The sequence below is a fragment of the Falco punctatus genome (genome assembly GCF_963210335.1).
Source record: "Falco punctatus genome assembly, chromosome: 6".
Lineage (NCBI taxonomy): Eukaryota > Metazoa > Chordata > Aves > Falconiformes > Falconidae > Falco > Falco punctatus.
The window spans coordinates 43,185,901-43,203,518 of NC_137585.1; the positions used below are offsets into that span (position 1 = coordinate 43,185,901).

At 37.2% G+C, this 17,618-nt stretch overlaps 1 protein-coding gene across 4 annotated transcripts in view; it reads left to right on the forward strand.

Moving 5' to 3' along the window:
* Nucleotides 1-17,618, forward strand: part of LOC308065428 (uncharacterized protein) — a 58,792-nt gene that overhangs the window by 25,875 nt on the left and 15,299 nt on the right. For 2 of the 4 annotated variants that reach the window (XM_080391402.1, XM_080391401.1), the window contains exon 2: nt 1-17,618. This exon is cut by the window's left edge; it is cut by the window's right edge and continues 15,299 nt beyond it. The gene's annotated coding sequence lies outside the window, so the exon portion shown is untranslated. The other 2 variants (XM_080391399.1, XM_080391400.1) reach the window with 2 other exon arrangements.

The following is a 17,618-nucleotide window of genomic DNA, read 5'->3' on the forward strand; positions in this document are numbered from 1 at the left end:
AGAAGAGAATGGAGGAGGGGAAAGGGAGCTGAGTATATATGTGTGAGGAACATGATGAAAATAAGACCACACTGCATGCTCACAAGCAAAAAAAAAAAAAAAAAAAAAAAAATCAAGTTGCTAAGAATGCAAGAGCTTCAGTGGTTTCTTTAGTCCTGAGTGCTGGTGCTAGGGAGAATAGAGAAAACATGCATTGACTGAGAATTCATTTTGCAGATGTGTGAACTCTTTTCTGCAAAACGCTGTTTGATCAGTTTTGACCACACCTTTCCTGTCTTCATAAAAAAGCTAAAAATATAAATGAGGACTTGCGGTTAGAAACTGACAACACTTATTTGGTTGCATGGTTACAGGCTGTAAGCATATAATATTTGCTAGGGTAAATGGAATTACATTATAGTCAGCTCCAAGTGTTTTGTGAGGTTGTTTCTTGGTACAGTCCCAAAGCTGTTGTGTAGATCAACAGAGACTTAAACAACAATTAGTGTTTTGATGAACAACTGCTGAGTTTGGTCAAAAAGGAAAAGGAACAACTGAAACAATAAGTAGAGTTTTATATGATGGAAATGAGAGTAGTGTTTATATTTTACTGTAATTTCATTGTAGGATTAATGAGATTTGGCTCTGCATTTTTGAGGGGAAAAGGGGATGAAAGATGTCTTACAATAGCAATTGCAGGCATGAACTCTGCAGAACCGTCCATGAATATTTTAAGTATCTTGGAGCCTGCTTACAGGGAGGAGTTACCATGTCTTTAGAGCATACCTGCATTTTAGGCTAACCTGGTTTGGATGCGCATAGCGTGCAGTATGCATGATACAGCTGCTCCCACTTACAAGCATTTCAGAACCTGAAAATGAAATAGCTTCAAAAAAATGGGCACAAAGAGCAATATCAGAAGTAGAAGCTTGGCTCTTGAAATGTAGTGTAGGCTTAGGTCTCTATACCCAAGCATGCAATCTTTAAAATAGAACAAAATAAAATAATAATATAGAAATAGATCTGAATGACCTAAACAGGGTCCTCAAATTACTGAGGAACCTACATTTTCTGGCAAAAGTTCCTTACAGGCAGTTTGGTGGTTAAGATAATATCCTGTGGGGGGGAAGGGGCTGCTTGGCTTCAGCTCCCTGCTGGGTATATTGCAGGAGTAAAAGGTAATGTCAAATTCAGAAAGTTTCCTGGAAACAGATGATATAGTAATCCTTCAAACAATGTGCTGTTGATTTAGAAACAAATGGGGCAGGAGCTGAAATGGAAGTGAGGCTGCAGGACAAAATGTCACAAACAGTGTTGTCGAAACCCTAATAGTATTCACAGCTTGCCCTTACCTTCATGGCAGTCACTGATAACTTTGTTGGTTGCTCTCAGAAGGCTGAACAAAAGCGATCTGGGTGTGGAAGTACTGAGCCTGTCTAGCAGAACCTTACTTCTGCACTGGCTTTGATTGTGGGGGTTTGGGCTGCACAAAGCCTCACTAGACCCCTAAAATTTGCTTGCCAGCAGGGAGAATGCTGACTTGTTACCCAGTCGTCATGACATCTTCAGCTATGCCAGCTACTAGACTTGGGGTGAAGGCATCTATTCTACCTGTCCGTAGAGAGACAGCAATAAGACAGAACTCCTCTAGAACTATCCTCTTCCTCTTACTAGAGACAAGCACAGTAAATGAAGCATAAGACCTCTCTCCGACAGTCTAAAAAGGGCATTTTTGCAGCAGGGCGTTATACTTTGCAAACTGGCATAACGCCCATTGACTGAAATAGAAATAGGCTGATTTATATAGGAGGTGTCATTTGAAAAGGAAAATCTTTCGGCAGAAGTCTGTACTGCTGCTGAAACTCTTGGGAAAAAGACACAACCAGGCCAAAGGGAAAAAAAAAACAAAACCAAAACAACCCCACAACATTTTAAGATTATTACATTAATTTTAAAAGTATCAATATACATAGTGCTAAAATGACTGGTAAAAGATGGGCTAATGACAAAATGATGTATTAGATGATGGAATTAAAACCAGGTGCTTGCTACATTAAGAACACTTGATATTTCATCATCATCTATGCATTTGTCAGCATTGTGACTGAGATGGCATGTAATTTGCTCCTGAAAGTACTCTCCTGAAGTCCTTGGGTCTTCAGAAGTCATTAAAGCAAATTAGCAACAAAAGTCTAGAGATCAAAGATAGGCTGCCAGATAGCTGGGCATGGATTTTCAAAACCATAGGTACAGTAATACTGGATAAAAATCTTAATGTCTCCCTGTAGCTGTAGTCCATGGCAGATAGCAGCTCAGGCAATGATTATATTGTAATTTTAATTTTTTTTTCCCTGAAAAATCTATACCTTTAATAGACATTACACATTAAAATTCAGTAAAAGTATTTTTTTTAATGGCAAAAGAAGGATTTATCTATTTATTTATTTATTTAAAGTCAATCCAGCTATTACCGATACTCTTAGCAGAAAATGGCTATAGTTTAGGAAAGCCTGTGTACTTAATCTATCTCTGGTATATATAAGCATGTAGGCTTCATGTCTGTAGAATCTGCGGTATTAAAGACAAGAAAAACATTTGGCTGGCAGGAGTTGTCTGAAAGGGAGGTTACAGACTGCATAATGCTGGTAAAGTAAGCTTACAGTGTTTATGTCCACACCATATGGCCTATGTATAAACACAGTGGTTCAATACTTGTCGCATTCTTACCCAACATTCTCTTCCTCTTATTCTCATCTTCACTTCCTTGTTTATTTTTTCTGTTAACATCAACAGCATTGTCTACAGACTAGATAGGCATAAGCACTAGAGTTTCATGTAAAGCTGTAATTCCCATTACTGGCTTTTTTTTTTTTTTCTTTTCCCAGTAATCAGCATCTTGAACTATTCAGAACTGTCTACAACCCTTAAACATGTGATCATAGACTCCTCCAGCCCCATTAGCCGCTGAGTTCATCTGACCTACTCTAAAAGGGAACCTGACCACTCATGCCTAAAGAATGAGTACTGAGGAACAAAGAAATGTTGCAATAGGTTATCACTGAAATGAGTTGACCAGTGCGTGAGTGGATGTGAAATAGTTAACAGTGAAGGTTAACAAAACTATTTTCCAGCTGAAACTGTAACAACGTGTGTGTGTGTCTGTGTCTGTGTCTGTGTCTGTGTCTGTGTCTGTGTGTATGTGTAAGATGGACACTGGTTTGACCAAATCAAGTTTGTTTGATTTGCTTCTAGCTTGGCTGATGATACCTGTTGCAAACCAATGGAATAATGGAATGCTGTTGCTGCTGCAGTTACTGTCCTCTTCCTTTTCCATGTCTAAGAACAGTTGATTATATTCACTAGCTCCACCCTGTTTTATATCAGCTAGTTAAGATATGCAAGCAGAAACTATTTCCTATTATCCTTGTGTAGTCCCATGGGCCTCCACTGGCACTACTAATGTTGATGACAGAGGCTATATTAGAAACAACAGAAAGCTGGAAATCTGTGCTTTTAAACATATACATGCATACTTGTTTTCATACTTGCATATATATTCTGGCATATATGAGAAGCCATATCAGGCTGACAGATCAAAACATATGTAGCAACTTCAAGCCATTAAGGATTGGGCATGAGCCAGCAGCGTGCCCTGGCTGCAAGGTCCTGGGTTGTGCTAACAGGAGCACAGGCTACTAGTAGATCGATGGAACTGATTATTTCCCTTTATTCATGAGATCATGTCTAGATGTTTCATTCAGGTTTATGCCTCCCAATATGGGAAAGACATCAGTGAATTAAGCAAGCTCAGGGAAGGGCCACCAAGCTGGTTGGGGCTGGAGCACCTGCTGTGTGAGGACAGACTAAAGAACCAAGGCTAGTTCAGCCTGGACAGAAGGTTTCAGGGAGACCTAATAGCTGTCCTCCACCCCCACAGTGCCCACTACCTACAAGATATCAAGAAGATAGAGCCAGGCTTTTTGTGGTGGTGCACAGTAGGTGGACAAGAAACAGTGGGGATAAATTAAGATCTGAGAAGTATTTTTTTTTCACCATGAAGACAGTCAAGAAGTGGTTGCCTACAGAGGTTGTGCACTCTCCATCCTTAGAGGCTTCCAAGACCTGACTGGATAAGGCTCTGAGTAAACTAGTTTGATCTCAAAACTGATTCTGCTTTGCATGAGAGTTTGGACTATAGATTTCCTGAGATCCCTTCCAATTATTCTCTTTTGTGATTCTGTGGTTCTACATGGATGAACAAATTCACTGTCTTAAACTTTAAATTCAGCCCTATTTAAGCAAAAGAAAAATGGGAGATTATTCTGCAATTATTTGTGCTAGGGCTGTGACTGTGAAGCTAAGAAGTCAAGATATGAAATGCAGAAAAAGTGCATTTCAATTAAATTTAATTTTGGAAAATCTCTTCCTTACAAACCAGATCTCAATTTCTTGAGAATTTATTGAGAGTACAGGAAATGTGATATGGCAGACTTACTGTGTCTACATAAAAAACTTTACATCAGACCAGACTTATTACATAAACATGCACAGAGAACTTCATGTTACATGTGACGTGTTGAATTTCCTGATATTATTTGTTGTTTGGGATCATGTAAAACCAGAAAACCAAAGAAAGCTGGTATCCTGTAGAACTGCTTTGCCTTGTATAGTTTTTCTCTTTGAGGAATGAAAAAATGGTCATATGCCATGTTTTGCCTCACTCCACGTTCTTTAAATAATGTTCAACATCTATATGTTTGGTATTTTATAAGCACTTCATGTTTCTACTATTTTGAATAGAACTGTGTCAATAAATAATAGGATAATATAAATAAGGGTGACCAAATAAAGGAAAAGCAAAAAAGTTACTGTTCTCTTTACCAGGCATAAATATTTGAGGTTGCCTTCATAAAAATTCTCTGGGGCTGCTCTGGAATTCCCTGTTTGTAACAACAGAATTAGACCCCTTTGTACATGTAATTTTTGAATAAAGCAAAATGCAGTGAAAAGTGATATTCTGGAACTGAGGAATACACAGTAGATGTTCAATTCCGCTTTATTTTCACCTACTGCAAGTAAATCTGTTCTATGGCAAGGGGAGAAACTGATTCAAATAAGATTTATATCAGATCCTTCCAAACAAGTGAAAATATAAGAACTCTTTCTTAACAACAGTGAATGAGTTGGATCAAATGAGAAAAAACCTGATTCTACCCAGGCAGCATTTTGCACTCTGAAACGGTAGGGTGATGGAGTCTGGTGTTTTCCAAGGACAAACACAAACTTGGGTACTGCCCATAATTTAGCTTGTGCTTTCAGAAGAGCAGTACTGTTTCACAGCGCTATAATCCATAGCAGTTATTGAAGTAAAGGTGGCAGAACAGTGTCCTGATCAAAATATGTCTCTGAAAATGCTTAGCCGCATTACAGATTTTGGCATGTTATCTAATGCACTTTTTTGCTTCCTGAAATCCTGACATGCCTGGTATCCTAGGTCCATCTGGACTGTGCAGGACCTGGATGTGAAGTGAGGATGTTAGATGCAGTTTTCACGCCTCCTTCATGGCTTTCAGATTCCAGAGACACCTGAGAACCATTCTAACTGTCATATGTGACTGCTTCAACCACAGGTCACTCGTACTTGTACGTAAGGTGTACAAGCGTTCTGGTTGCACCCACTTTTTCAGAAAAAAGTCTAGGCCTACCAACTTGTACTTACAGTTTTTTTCTTGGGGGAAATTTATTTCTGACCAAGCATCTATATTTATGTGCTACTTGCACCACTGAACAGGTAAGAGTGACATTAAAAGCTCAAGGTTGCACAATGAAATCTGTGGCAGAGGGAGTTAGCTCAGATCTCTTGGCTCCCAGTCTATTTTGAATTTATCTGTGGAGATACTGGACTCACAGGTTGTGAATTCTCTTATTCTATAATATAAACACTTGTGCTCAAAATGCTCCACTGAAAACAACCATCTTTAAATCTATTGTTTTAATAGAAAAGGGTTTAATTCCTTTTTAAAACAAAACCAAAAACCATAGACTGACTCTGCAATAGACATTTCCCTGTGATCAAGCTATATTCTGTTTTAGAGAAGGGCTAACTTGTGCTAAACTTTTGGGTACTCTCATTTGTGATAGCCCTATCATCAAAATATTGCTTGCAATTTATTCCAGCTTTAGGTAAGAATCATATTTATTTACAGTTAGTATTATAATAGTACATGCACTCCAAACAGAATTGGTGTAGGTGTACCTCATCCTATGTAGGTACAAACACATAGAAAAATTGTTCTGCCTGTTAAGAGTTTTCATGATTATTAGAGACACAATATCTATATTTCATCTCAGACAGGGCTTTAAATTCATTAGCTGACTTTTCTTAGATGTGGCTCTACATAGAGGACTTCAGGTTCATACATACTAACCTCTGCTCAGTTTCAAAACTCACTGGAAAACCCCTCTCCTCGCCTCACACCCTCTGCAAGCTATGTGTAAAAGAATGCAAGAAAACAGGAGTGCAACTGTTCTTGTTTATTAACTGAGTCCTCTCCTACCATGCAAACCAGCTATCTCCTCCCTGGAGCCCCAGTAATACTGAAAGTGTCCTCAGGAGCTTTGAATTAACTAGTGTGGGTCCTGCTTAGACTTGTAATTTACCCATTGTAGTATGGAGTTGTTAAATTCCTCCTCCAGCTCTCCAAGATGTCAGAGGCGGATTACCTGACGACTATTCCTGTGCATTTTACTTTCATCAGGGAAGAGCAGATAGTGTTGGCAGCATGTTGACCATTTCTATTCTGCCTTGAATCTGTAGATCTCCTCCTCCCAAATGGTTGGCCTCCTGAGGTAAGTAAACCCTAGTTTGTAGTTTTTTCCTTCTTCTTCTCATTACAGCTGATGCGTAACACTTTCTACTCTGTTGTCCTATATGTTGCCACAGAATGACTTTTCTTGTTTGCCTCATCAAGTATTTGCTTCTAGTCTTTCAAAACCTATCACAGAAACACAGAGCTCAGAATAATCTAATTACCTTATCAAGAGGCCTATCCTGAGCTCCTTGCTACTCTACTGAGGTGAATACTGTCATCTAAGCAAGGTAGTAGGTTAATTTGGGCTTAAAAATAGGTTTTTACAGTGCAGTAGAGGTGCTCTGATAATATTTGTCATGTCATTCAACATCCAAAATATGTGATGTGATGTGATCTTTCTCTTCCTTCCCAGTCTGAAGAATGGCTGTTATCCAAACTGAGGAGAACTGTAACACAATTACATTTGTTGCAACACTTCATGGCTTCTGTCTTAGAAATGAATAAAGTAATTGTGAAGAACTACGCACAGGAATTTTACCATGTATTTTTAAATATGTTTTCAGTGCAAAAGTCATAATTTCATGTGCAAACTGGTTTATTAGATTAACCACTCATACAAACAACTGGACAAAATAAAGCTTGGAATTCAGAGGCACTTTTTTACAACAGGAGAGCTATTGTTGGCTTGATTTTGTTACTGAAAACTTCCCTTGAAATTCAAAGTAAAGACAACATATTGTGTTTAAAGACTACTGAAAATAGGGAAAAAATATTAGAATGATCCTGGAGTTTACTTTGATATCCTGGGTGGTTGGTGGCTTTGTGTGGAATTATACACATTGAAGATGAACTCCCACCATAACAGTGTAGCTAAAAGCACTGGTGTAGCTTTTAACTATAGAAACAAAACCTATGAGCCTGGAGTGGTCACCTCTGTGCTTGTGAAAGCAAGCTCTGCTGAAACAGCATGTCCATTTCATGTGTCCAGAGCTCAAGAGAAGTATTAAAAACTAAGAATGGGTGGAAGGAAGAGTTATCGGAGTTATTGGGAGTGAGACAACGTGATAACAAAACAGTCTTCAGCAGCCACTGTCTTAATTTGAAGTAAAACATGTTCAAGCTTGAATTAAGGAATATGTTTGGGTTTTTTGTGTTTGTTGTTGTTTTCTTTTATTGTTATTATTTTCAGTAAAGATGATGAGATGTCATATTTACCAAGCTGGATTCTTTACCAGAAATGTTTAAATGTAGCATAGTTTTTTAGAGGGTTGTTTGTGTGTGGTTTTTTGTTGTTGTTGTTGTTTGGGTTTGTTTTGGGTAGTTTTTGGGGTTTTTTTTGAAACACATGCTGTAATTCAAACAGGAACAATTTGAGAAAAGTCCTGTAGCCTAGCGGAGATCAGAAATATCAGTCATTACACTAAGATGACTGATGTACTGTTGCTAGTCTGCATACCTTCTATTTATACTAAGGAGAAATGTGGGAATGTGGGGGCAGAGAGGGATGTTAATCCTATTCCTAGCTCTATCTCAGCTCACAGGGGTGATGAAACTAAAGAATAAGTGAGAAGACACATCAGACGCTAATTAGTATTACTATAAAAGCAATGACAAATGTAAATATTTCATCATGGGTCTGAGTGACATTGGATATTTTTTCTTAGAAGTGTAATCCCTGAAAACCAATTACTAGGATTTTCAACTTTTCTTAAAGCAGAAAGAAGTATCTTCCTAACCTTCTCCTTTCAAAGAGAAACTTGAAAACAAGGCACAGTTTCACCCTGAAGGCTCAGAAAGTGAGACATAAAAGCATGCAAATATATAAATAAAAAATAAAACATCATGATTTTTGGAGAAAGAAGTGATTCATAAATTTTACATGCTTGAGACTGGCAGTACTATCACTAACACACCTGATCAATACACTGATCTGGATACTCTAGGCGGTATGTCATGTGCTTCACCTTTGGAGAACGTGGAAAAGAGCAAATGCCACACAGTTCAGATCACTTGAGAAGGACATTGCTGTGGCTTAATGAAGTAGTGTTTAATCCTGAAATCACTTAAGATTCATGTTTTCTTTTTAATACCTGTGAAAGGCATTCAATTGCCAACTACAGAAAAAGGCAAGAGGTTCTAAACCATGATGCTAGTAGTAGCTGATAACAGCAGGAGGCAAATGACAGATGATAACAGAAGTGATAGATTCCTTCAGGCACTGCCTGCTTCCTTCCACTGCCTCCTGCCCTTCTTAATACTGCTGATTTCACCTAGGGCTTGCCAAAAAACATCTTGCATACAGCATCCATTAAGTCTGACCATTCAAAATTTTTCATTGCCTGTTTGCTTCTTATCTTATGCTTTAACTGGACTTATAAACTAATGCAGTGGCTTCCTAAGGATATTTAACATTTTAACAAGAAGCCAGTTGTTAGGAATGTGGGCTCCTCAGATGAATTAGGGACCTAAGAGATCTATGTGTGCTTAATTAATAGTTTTTATTATTAAATTAAATTAAATTTAAAAAAATAATAAAAATAAAAGATGAACTAATGACAAGGTCTGAACTGCAAGTATCTTATTTGGTTCTTTTCTATTATTGTTAGAGATAATATTCTATATCTTAATTCATTGAGGTGACAATGCACTCAGTTTTGATGCTGTATGACTCTTCATAGTAATCTGAGAAGATGTTGCTTCTGTTTTTCTTTCTCTTTATTATCTTTGGATATTAAAAGAAATACTTAAAAATTTTAAAAGACATATAAATAGGGTGGTTTTTTTAGGAAGAGATATAGATTTAATTTTATTTTAGTTTTCTGAGCTGTTAATTTCCAAATGTTTTTCTGAATGTTTTGGAGTTATTTGCATGTTTGCTTTTTGGAGTAGACTTTTTTTGGATTCTTGTCTGTTGTGGGTAAGCTCTATCTTGGTATATTCAGTCAGCTGCTCAGAGCTTAAAAAGTCTGAACAATTTAAAGATTTATTTTGTACCATTATTTTTATAAATATTTTTATTATGAAAATAATCATTATTTAGTAATTGCAAACTAGTTTATACTCCAACTAGAAATATGTGATCCCTAAAAAGAAGACCAGTTGCCAAATAGGTGACAAGTAGCTTGGGACCTGCAAATTGACCATATAAACATGAGTTAGTCAAAGTGAGTTAATCAACTTCTGTGTAAGGTACAGTACAATATTTTAAAAATATGTTAAATCTCAAAGTAGATCCTTAGTCAGCCAAACTTGTGAAACAGCTGGGAGGAGAGCAGCTGTGGGCTTACACAGAGCAGTAATCATATGATATTCCAGCTTGCTCAAAGGTCAGGTCCCTGGCCTCATGTTCGATTGCACTAAGGTTCTCAAGCGCTGTAAGGCAACGAGGAATCTGCTCTTAGTACAGTCAAATTCCTGTTATTAGGCACTCCTGGTCCCTTCCCCTTACAGCCACACAATGTTAAATCAGGAATAGACAGCTTTTACAGCAATCATTCCCATGGTTCTGCCCGAGAAAACTATTTTAATTGGAGATTTGGGTTGTGAGGAAAGCTGAACCACAGCCTTATAGACTCATCTCATTCTGGATTGTCAGAGTGGTCCTCTGGGATCTGCTGTAGCCAAAAGCCTATGGAGCCTTGAGCAACCTGAATTATTCCAGAGATGTTAATCCCAAGGTGGTCCCAGATTGAAGAAGGCCAGAAAGCAGATTTAAGAGTCCATTCTTGTGTAAACCATGATCACAGATAGCTCAAAGTTCTTCAGCAATGTACAAAATTCCAAATTCTCTCTCCTAGGAACAGGCAGGCTTCGACAGTTCTTCTGGATGAAGGCAAGATAGGAGAGGAGAGCTTTGGAGAAGTCAGCGTAGCTTTTTTTAACACAAGGAGTGTTAAAAAGTGTCACTTCTGCCAGTGTCCTGTTCTGCCTGGAAAAGATGCCATTAACCCTCGTGCTCCTAATCACTAGTTCTCCCACCCTGCCATGGTTGCTGCCACAGCTGACCAGCATGCTCTGACTCTTCCTACCCAGCAGCAGCTGCAGACCTGGCTTTCCAGGATTTGAATGGACATTTGCTGTCCCTGGCTCTATTACTGTGGACAACTTACTCCTTTACATGTACTATAACTTGCCTCAACTGCAGTGTCATCTAATGTCTGGACTTTTCTAATTTGCTGAGTATTTCTAGGTCAGTTGAGAAACCAGACAGCATCCCCCTAGTACACCTTTCTCCATTGCTATTGCTGTTCCAGCCTTTTGTGGGTGAGGTTCCTAATTTAATGAAAGCAGAAATTGAATGCTTTTGGTATTAACTGACCTTGATATCACCTAGGCTAATGTCTCTTCATGCCTCCATTTCTATGGTTTTCTTCACATAATTGAAATTGAATGTCTGCTTATTATTGCTGTCAAACAAAGATCACCCCTTCCTTATTCATGTTGTAAAGGTTAGTCTAATGACTTCACAGGAGAGAGAGAGAATTTAGGTAGCTGTGTGGAAAGAATTGGTTCAGAGTGAGAAATCTCAGTATGTTGGAGACAAAAAGGTTTCCTCATATTCCATCCTGCACAGGATTCTTGTTAGAGATGTCTCCCAAGGCAGGACTTCATTTCATCACACATATTGTTCCCAGGAATATATGATTGACTTGCCCATATAATTTTGAATTGTGCTCTGACTGCAAGAAACATGTTGAAGGACTATGAGAAATACCCTTGTTCAATTTTGTAGGTTAACATGAAATATAGCATAAAAGCAGCTTTTTTTTTTTTTTTTTTTTTTTTTTTTAATGTTGAAGACACTTAAGCTTCTATCCAGAAATGTCAGAGTTTGGTTTTGAAATACATATTTTTTTTCTGTACTGGTGTTATAAGTGCTGGATTTGGAATTCGTACTAGTAGAATAATTTGTAAATGTGTGTGTGAGCACATGAAGATATTTATATGCTTCTGTGTAGTGGTGGAATTATAAACCTTGATACAAAGGAGTCTAATGGATTTCAGTGTACCTAAGTAAATATTGGAATGTTTAATTTAGAATTATTATTTTTTTAAATTTTGAAAATTAAGTCCTTTGTGCCATTATTGGTCAATCAACCATATGGAGCTAAAGTACTAAAGAAGCAACAAGACTTTAAAAATGGAGGAACAGTGCTGTTCGTAGTTTGGAGGTGGCTAATTTCAGATTCTTAATTAGTAGACCTGTTTTTTTGAGAGTAGATCTTCATCACTTTATGGAAAACTAACATCTGTAAAACTTCTCAGTGTGAATATCAAAACACTGAGCTATCCCAAAGCATCATTTTCTGCTTGATTAGAATAAGTACCCAGAAAATTATTGCAAATAAGACTAGCATTGTATGTTGCAGTAACAACAAACATTTCTAAACATGTTATTTGCATTCCGATTTTTACAGTCATTTTACTTGATTTTTTTGTAAAATTTTGTATTGATTCTAATCTGTCAATTAGATTTAAATAATTTTTTTCTTATACCTTTATTAGAAAATATATCAACATTCACAAAAAGGTAAAGCTATATCTAGACTGAAATATTTGCAGAACACTTGAGGGGATTAATTATCCCACCACACTGAACTCAGTTGACTGACGTGAAGTAAATGGAAAACTTCTACATCTGGAATGTTTAAAGAAGCAGAAATTTAAGCTCCTGGGTTTATTTGTGTTTGACTCATGCTTAGAATTTGCCACTGTAATTAAACATGTGATAGCCATGAAGTGTGCGAACTGACCTCTGTGTGTTTGTGCTATAATAAGCACTGTTCTGTTTCATGGCCAAATCCTCTTTGTCAACAGAACATTTTAAAAGTTTCAACTGCAAAATTATAACAACTTTCATGTTGGAAAAATTTTAGTAAGATGGTGGTTATAGACAGCTTCATATTTCCTGGCAAGTAAGTAAAGCACGTTGAAATATTTTTACATGAAAATTTTTCCTCTTGGAAAGTGTGGTTTTGCTGAAATAAGAACTTTCTATCGGAAAATGTCAATTTCAATGCATATTTGTTATTTTACAGTTGGGTAATCAAAACAAACCCCCTGACATTTCAAGGTGATAGTTTGAAACAAGGATACTTTTCAGTTCCAAATAATTATTTGAATTATAATAAAACAAAACATCAAAACCCAGATCAAGTTATGCAGGAACTTTTGTCTAATCACAGGTGTGGTAATTTTTCACTTTCACAATTTTATTTTGAAACCTCATAGTTTTTTGTCCTACTTTTTTGATACTCTAATTTTTCATTGTGTTTTGAAGTAGAAAATGATTTCCCATGCAACAAAATTTTGTTTCCCAACCAAGTTTACAAGAGACCAATCAGTGAAGATTTTCAATAGGAATAAGGGAGAAATACTCTATGAACGTATGTGTATCAGTTAGTTACCTGTCTGATCTCCCAATCTGTTTTCAAACATCTCAGGAGAACAAAATGTCATTATCAGATATAGAGCTCCTCAGAGTACCTTTATAAGTAACATTACACATGTGAAGCTGGCTTAGATTTTCCTTTGACTGGGTTGCACACACAAGTACTTCAGAAACCATTTTTTTTTTTTACTCATTTGAGAAACCATCCTCAGATCTGTCACTAAAGTCCATGAGAACTGGGGACAATTTTTCTATGTGAGAAGGGCATAAAGACCTCACCAACACTCTATGCTTCCAAAAGGACATCATCCTGCATGATCAGTGCCCTTCTGTCTAATTGCTTTTTCCTGTGTCATGAAATCATATGTGTTAGCATGTGTAGTCAAGAATCTAACAATCTGAAAAATCATAGCTCAGGAATCACCTCTCTTTGATTTCCACTCCACTCAATAAATAGCTCCTGTTGTTCACCACAAGACCTTCACATGATCTTCACACACAAGATCTTCCATGAACAATGATCCACTCCACAAATACTATGTACACCATACTGGAAGAACATGGCAGATGACCAGTTACATTATTATTATAACTAGAGATGTTCTGTAAGAAATGAAGTATTCTCTAAATGTAGCTTTTGCTTCACCTTATTGCTCCTACCTGGACTTCATTATCTGGCTCCCAGAAATACAGGATTATTTTTTGCTTGAGTTTTAGCCTCTGATGTTTAGAGACTCTAGATATGCTGAAAAACACATCTCTAAAAATAATACATCCATCTCACATATTTTGGGAACATTAGCCAGAAAAACTTGGGAATTCCACTAATTATGTTATTGTTTATGATTTTGACTGTGGTGGTAGCAAATCAGCACCACTTTGTCTAGGAAATAACATCTAACAAATATCTTTTCTAGTACAGAAGCAATGCTAGGAAAAGTACCAGTAAGCCTGGAATACACCCAGTGAGGTGGAGTGCTGGATGTTGTTGGAAAAGAAAATAAATCTATCTTTGTTTCTGGAGGCCATATAGTTAAAAAGAAGTATAACGCTATAAACAGCTTGTTTCAGAACAAGAATTTTCACTGCAGAGGGTATGTGGTATTTTCCTCATTCTTTCATGATTCATTCTGAGGGTAGACTTTACAGTATCATCTAAGACAACTGCTAATAGGCATAAATAACGAGGAACTACTTCCTTAATCATATCATAAAAGTCAACAGTTTGATTAGCCAACATGCATTTAACAGAATGAATCAGAGAGCAAGATGGTTCCTTGGAGATAGAACATGCTCTTAAGAAAGGACTTTGGGAACAGCTTGTGGGACTAAGATTAAATGTCTTATACACACATACATGCCCATGCATCTTGGATATATCTCAAGATTCAGGATGTAATCACTGGAAAACAGTCAGCTTTCCCAAGGTGTTATGGAAGTAGATAAACCCAGCTCCCTGATGGCAAGGGAAGGATGCCTCACATAAGCTTCACAGTTTCGAGCACTGTGGCTATCGGTGTGTGGCTGGGCAATAATTAGTGTAGCTGGCTCTGCGATAGCATTTATATCTGGACACAACCCTCCACAGAACTCATGGATGTTTTGTTTCAGTCCCATCACAGTTGGTAAGTCACATGTTTCAATTCATTGTCTTAGACTGGGATGGTCAAAAGACTGCTTGAGCAGACATCTTTAAGAAACCTGGGATCTGCAGGAAACAAGACACAAACCACCCTCTTTCTGAGACCTCACCACTAAACCATATATCTGCTACGATTCTGTGAGGATTTTTATGTTACTGCCAGCCTACAAAAAGTGCTCAGCCTCTTATACCATTGGAACTCTTGGATCTGCCCCAATTCATCAGCACTGCCTGGGGAAGGGAGGAAACTGAAGCTCAGGTTTTACTTTACTTGGATGCTCTCTTCCATGGTTTCCAAGAGGTGCCAAAGTTCAAAGGTGAGAAGTTACCCAATTTTCTTTTTCTGTAAATCTTATGAAGAAACTATCTATATGAAGTAAATCTCATCTATCAAACAGGAGCTCTAAAGACAGTACATGGTTGAAGTTTCTATCACAGGGGTGACACTATTCAACAAGCAGTTAAAACCATTTGGGAAGAAAAAAACATAGTTCCCTGCCATAATGCCGTAGGCTACTACCCAATTAAAAATGGTCTGATAAAAACACTTTTTAACATTTGTCACAGTATTTTGCCTGTTTGTGATCCAGCCAAAGAATTTCTATCGTTTTCTGAATGCAATCAAGATATAACTAACTGTTGCCATACCAATAACTAGGAAGAAAAAGAGCCTCCTCCACACAGACTACCCACACAGATCTGATGGGCACGGTTTGTGAAATGCCTTGGGAATAAAATGGTGTGGTGACTGATGATATGCATGTAGCTGCTGCAGTTGGACCTGGCCTTAGACTTACACGCTCTGTGTGTGTATATGTGCTTATGGTAGAAGCGTGAAACACTGAGACAATGTACCTGCCTATGTCCCCAGTCACATATCCCATTTAAACTGCTGGCTACTCTTTTTTTCCTTAGTCTGTCAAACTGTACTGCGTCAGAGGAGCTGTGGGCCTGAATCTGGCTCTAGCTTTCTAGCAACACAACTCACATAATCCTCATAGCAGAAAAATACATGAGATTTTCCCTTTTTTTTCCTTCTTTTTTTTTTTTTTTCCTCTGACTTTTGGACAGTTTTCCCTATGTATCATCTTGAGTTCTTTGATAGCTATGTGTTCAGTGATACCTGCTTACTGACACCAGATATTGAGACATTCATATGTAAAGTGGAAAAGCCTTTATACACTGCAATTACACATATTTTCACTTTTAATATGTTCACTAAAATCCCTTTTAAAGCAGCATTTCTTTTCCCCTTCCTTCTCTCTGTCTTCTTGGCTATTAGATTGTTCGTATCTTGGAATAACATTCAGCTATTTCTGGATGATTGCAATGGGCTTAGCACATCATGAAAATGAATACATATATATTTTAGAAAGGATAAGAATCTGAAGAAGTGTCTGAGCTACTTATTTCTCATTTATGTTATAATACAGCAAAAGAAACAATAAATAAATATTTAGTCCATGGAACATACTCAGTAGAAAAGAGAGAGCAGAATATATAATTCCTTAAATCTTTAGACTCTTGAAGTTACTAAATTTACTACTCAGTTATTGTTGTCTTGTAATGCTAGTGTTGTGATATGACTTACTGTCATGAATAAATATAGCTGTTGAACCCCCAACACTGAAAAAATTAGGCCAATTCAAGTCAAAACAAATTTTGCATGAGAAGAGAGGATTTCTGCAAAATGAAAAAGGAGATCCCATGCTGCTTCATTTTCACATCAGTAACAAAAAAATAAAAAGCTTAATCTGCAATAAGATGTCATTTGGTTATGGGCTATTTAAAACTTTTAACCCTGCTTTTTTTTAATCTGCTATGAACAGATTTTTTTATTATTTTGAAAGCATAGAAAGCAAAGATTTTGGCCTTTCCAAAATGAAAATGTAAAAATGTTTTGACATTTTAAAATTCCTTGATATTTTCAGCTTAAATTTTTCATCAGACCCTACCCACACTTGTAGACAGCTTCTGCTATGTGTGCCCCTTCCCTCTCACTGCAAATGCCATTAAAAATAATAGTAACTTCACTAATCATCAGAAGCATGTATCCCCATTTTAACAATGGAGTCATACTTTTATATACACTTAAGTGTCTGCAAGGTTTCATAAATCATGTTCCAATGCAATATATGCAGTCACTTTAAATGTGTCTAATGCACTTTTTATTGAATTCAAGCTTTTATCACTCACAAATCTGTCTCTCACTTAAGACTATAGGATCTTTCATGCAGTGCTTTGTTAATAATAGGACTATTTTCAGTTATGTTTGCTAATGAAAATGTCTTCTAAATATAATAAATAAAATGTCTAGGAAAAATTCAGAAGTTTAGGCTGGATCTGCCTCTTTACATTCTTGTATCTTGGCTCCTCATTTCCCACTCGCTGTGTTTCTGTCTGTGAGAATACAAACTTGTTCAAATAGCTTGAACATGGGACAGATTCTGGTCTATCTTTCCAAGCTGTACACCATATTCTATATTTGTCCAATGTCTTCTTTAGCACTTCCTGCAAAAGGATACACAGGTACCTTATCAGAGATTTACATGTGACTGTCCAAAGAATACAGGATAAGGCATATGGCAGTGCAAGCAATGCATGGTTTCCATGTCATAGAATCATAGAATAGTTTGGGTTGGAGGGAACCTTTATAAGTCATCTAGTCCAATGGCCCTGCAATAAGCAGGGACATTTTCAAATAGATCAGGTTGCTCAGAGGTGTGTCCAACCTGACCTTGAATGTTTCCAGGGATGGGGCATCTACACCTCTCTGGGCAACCTGTTCCACTGT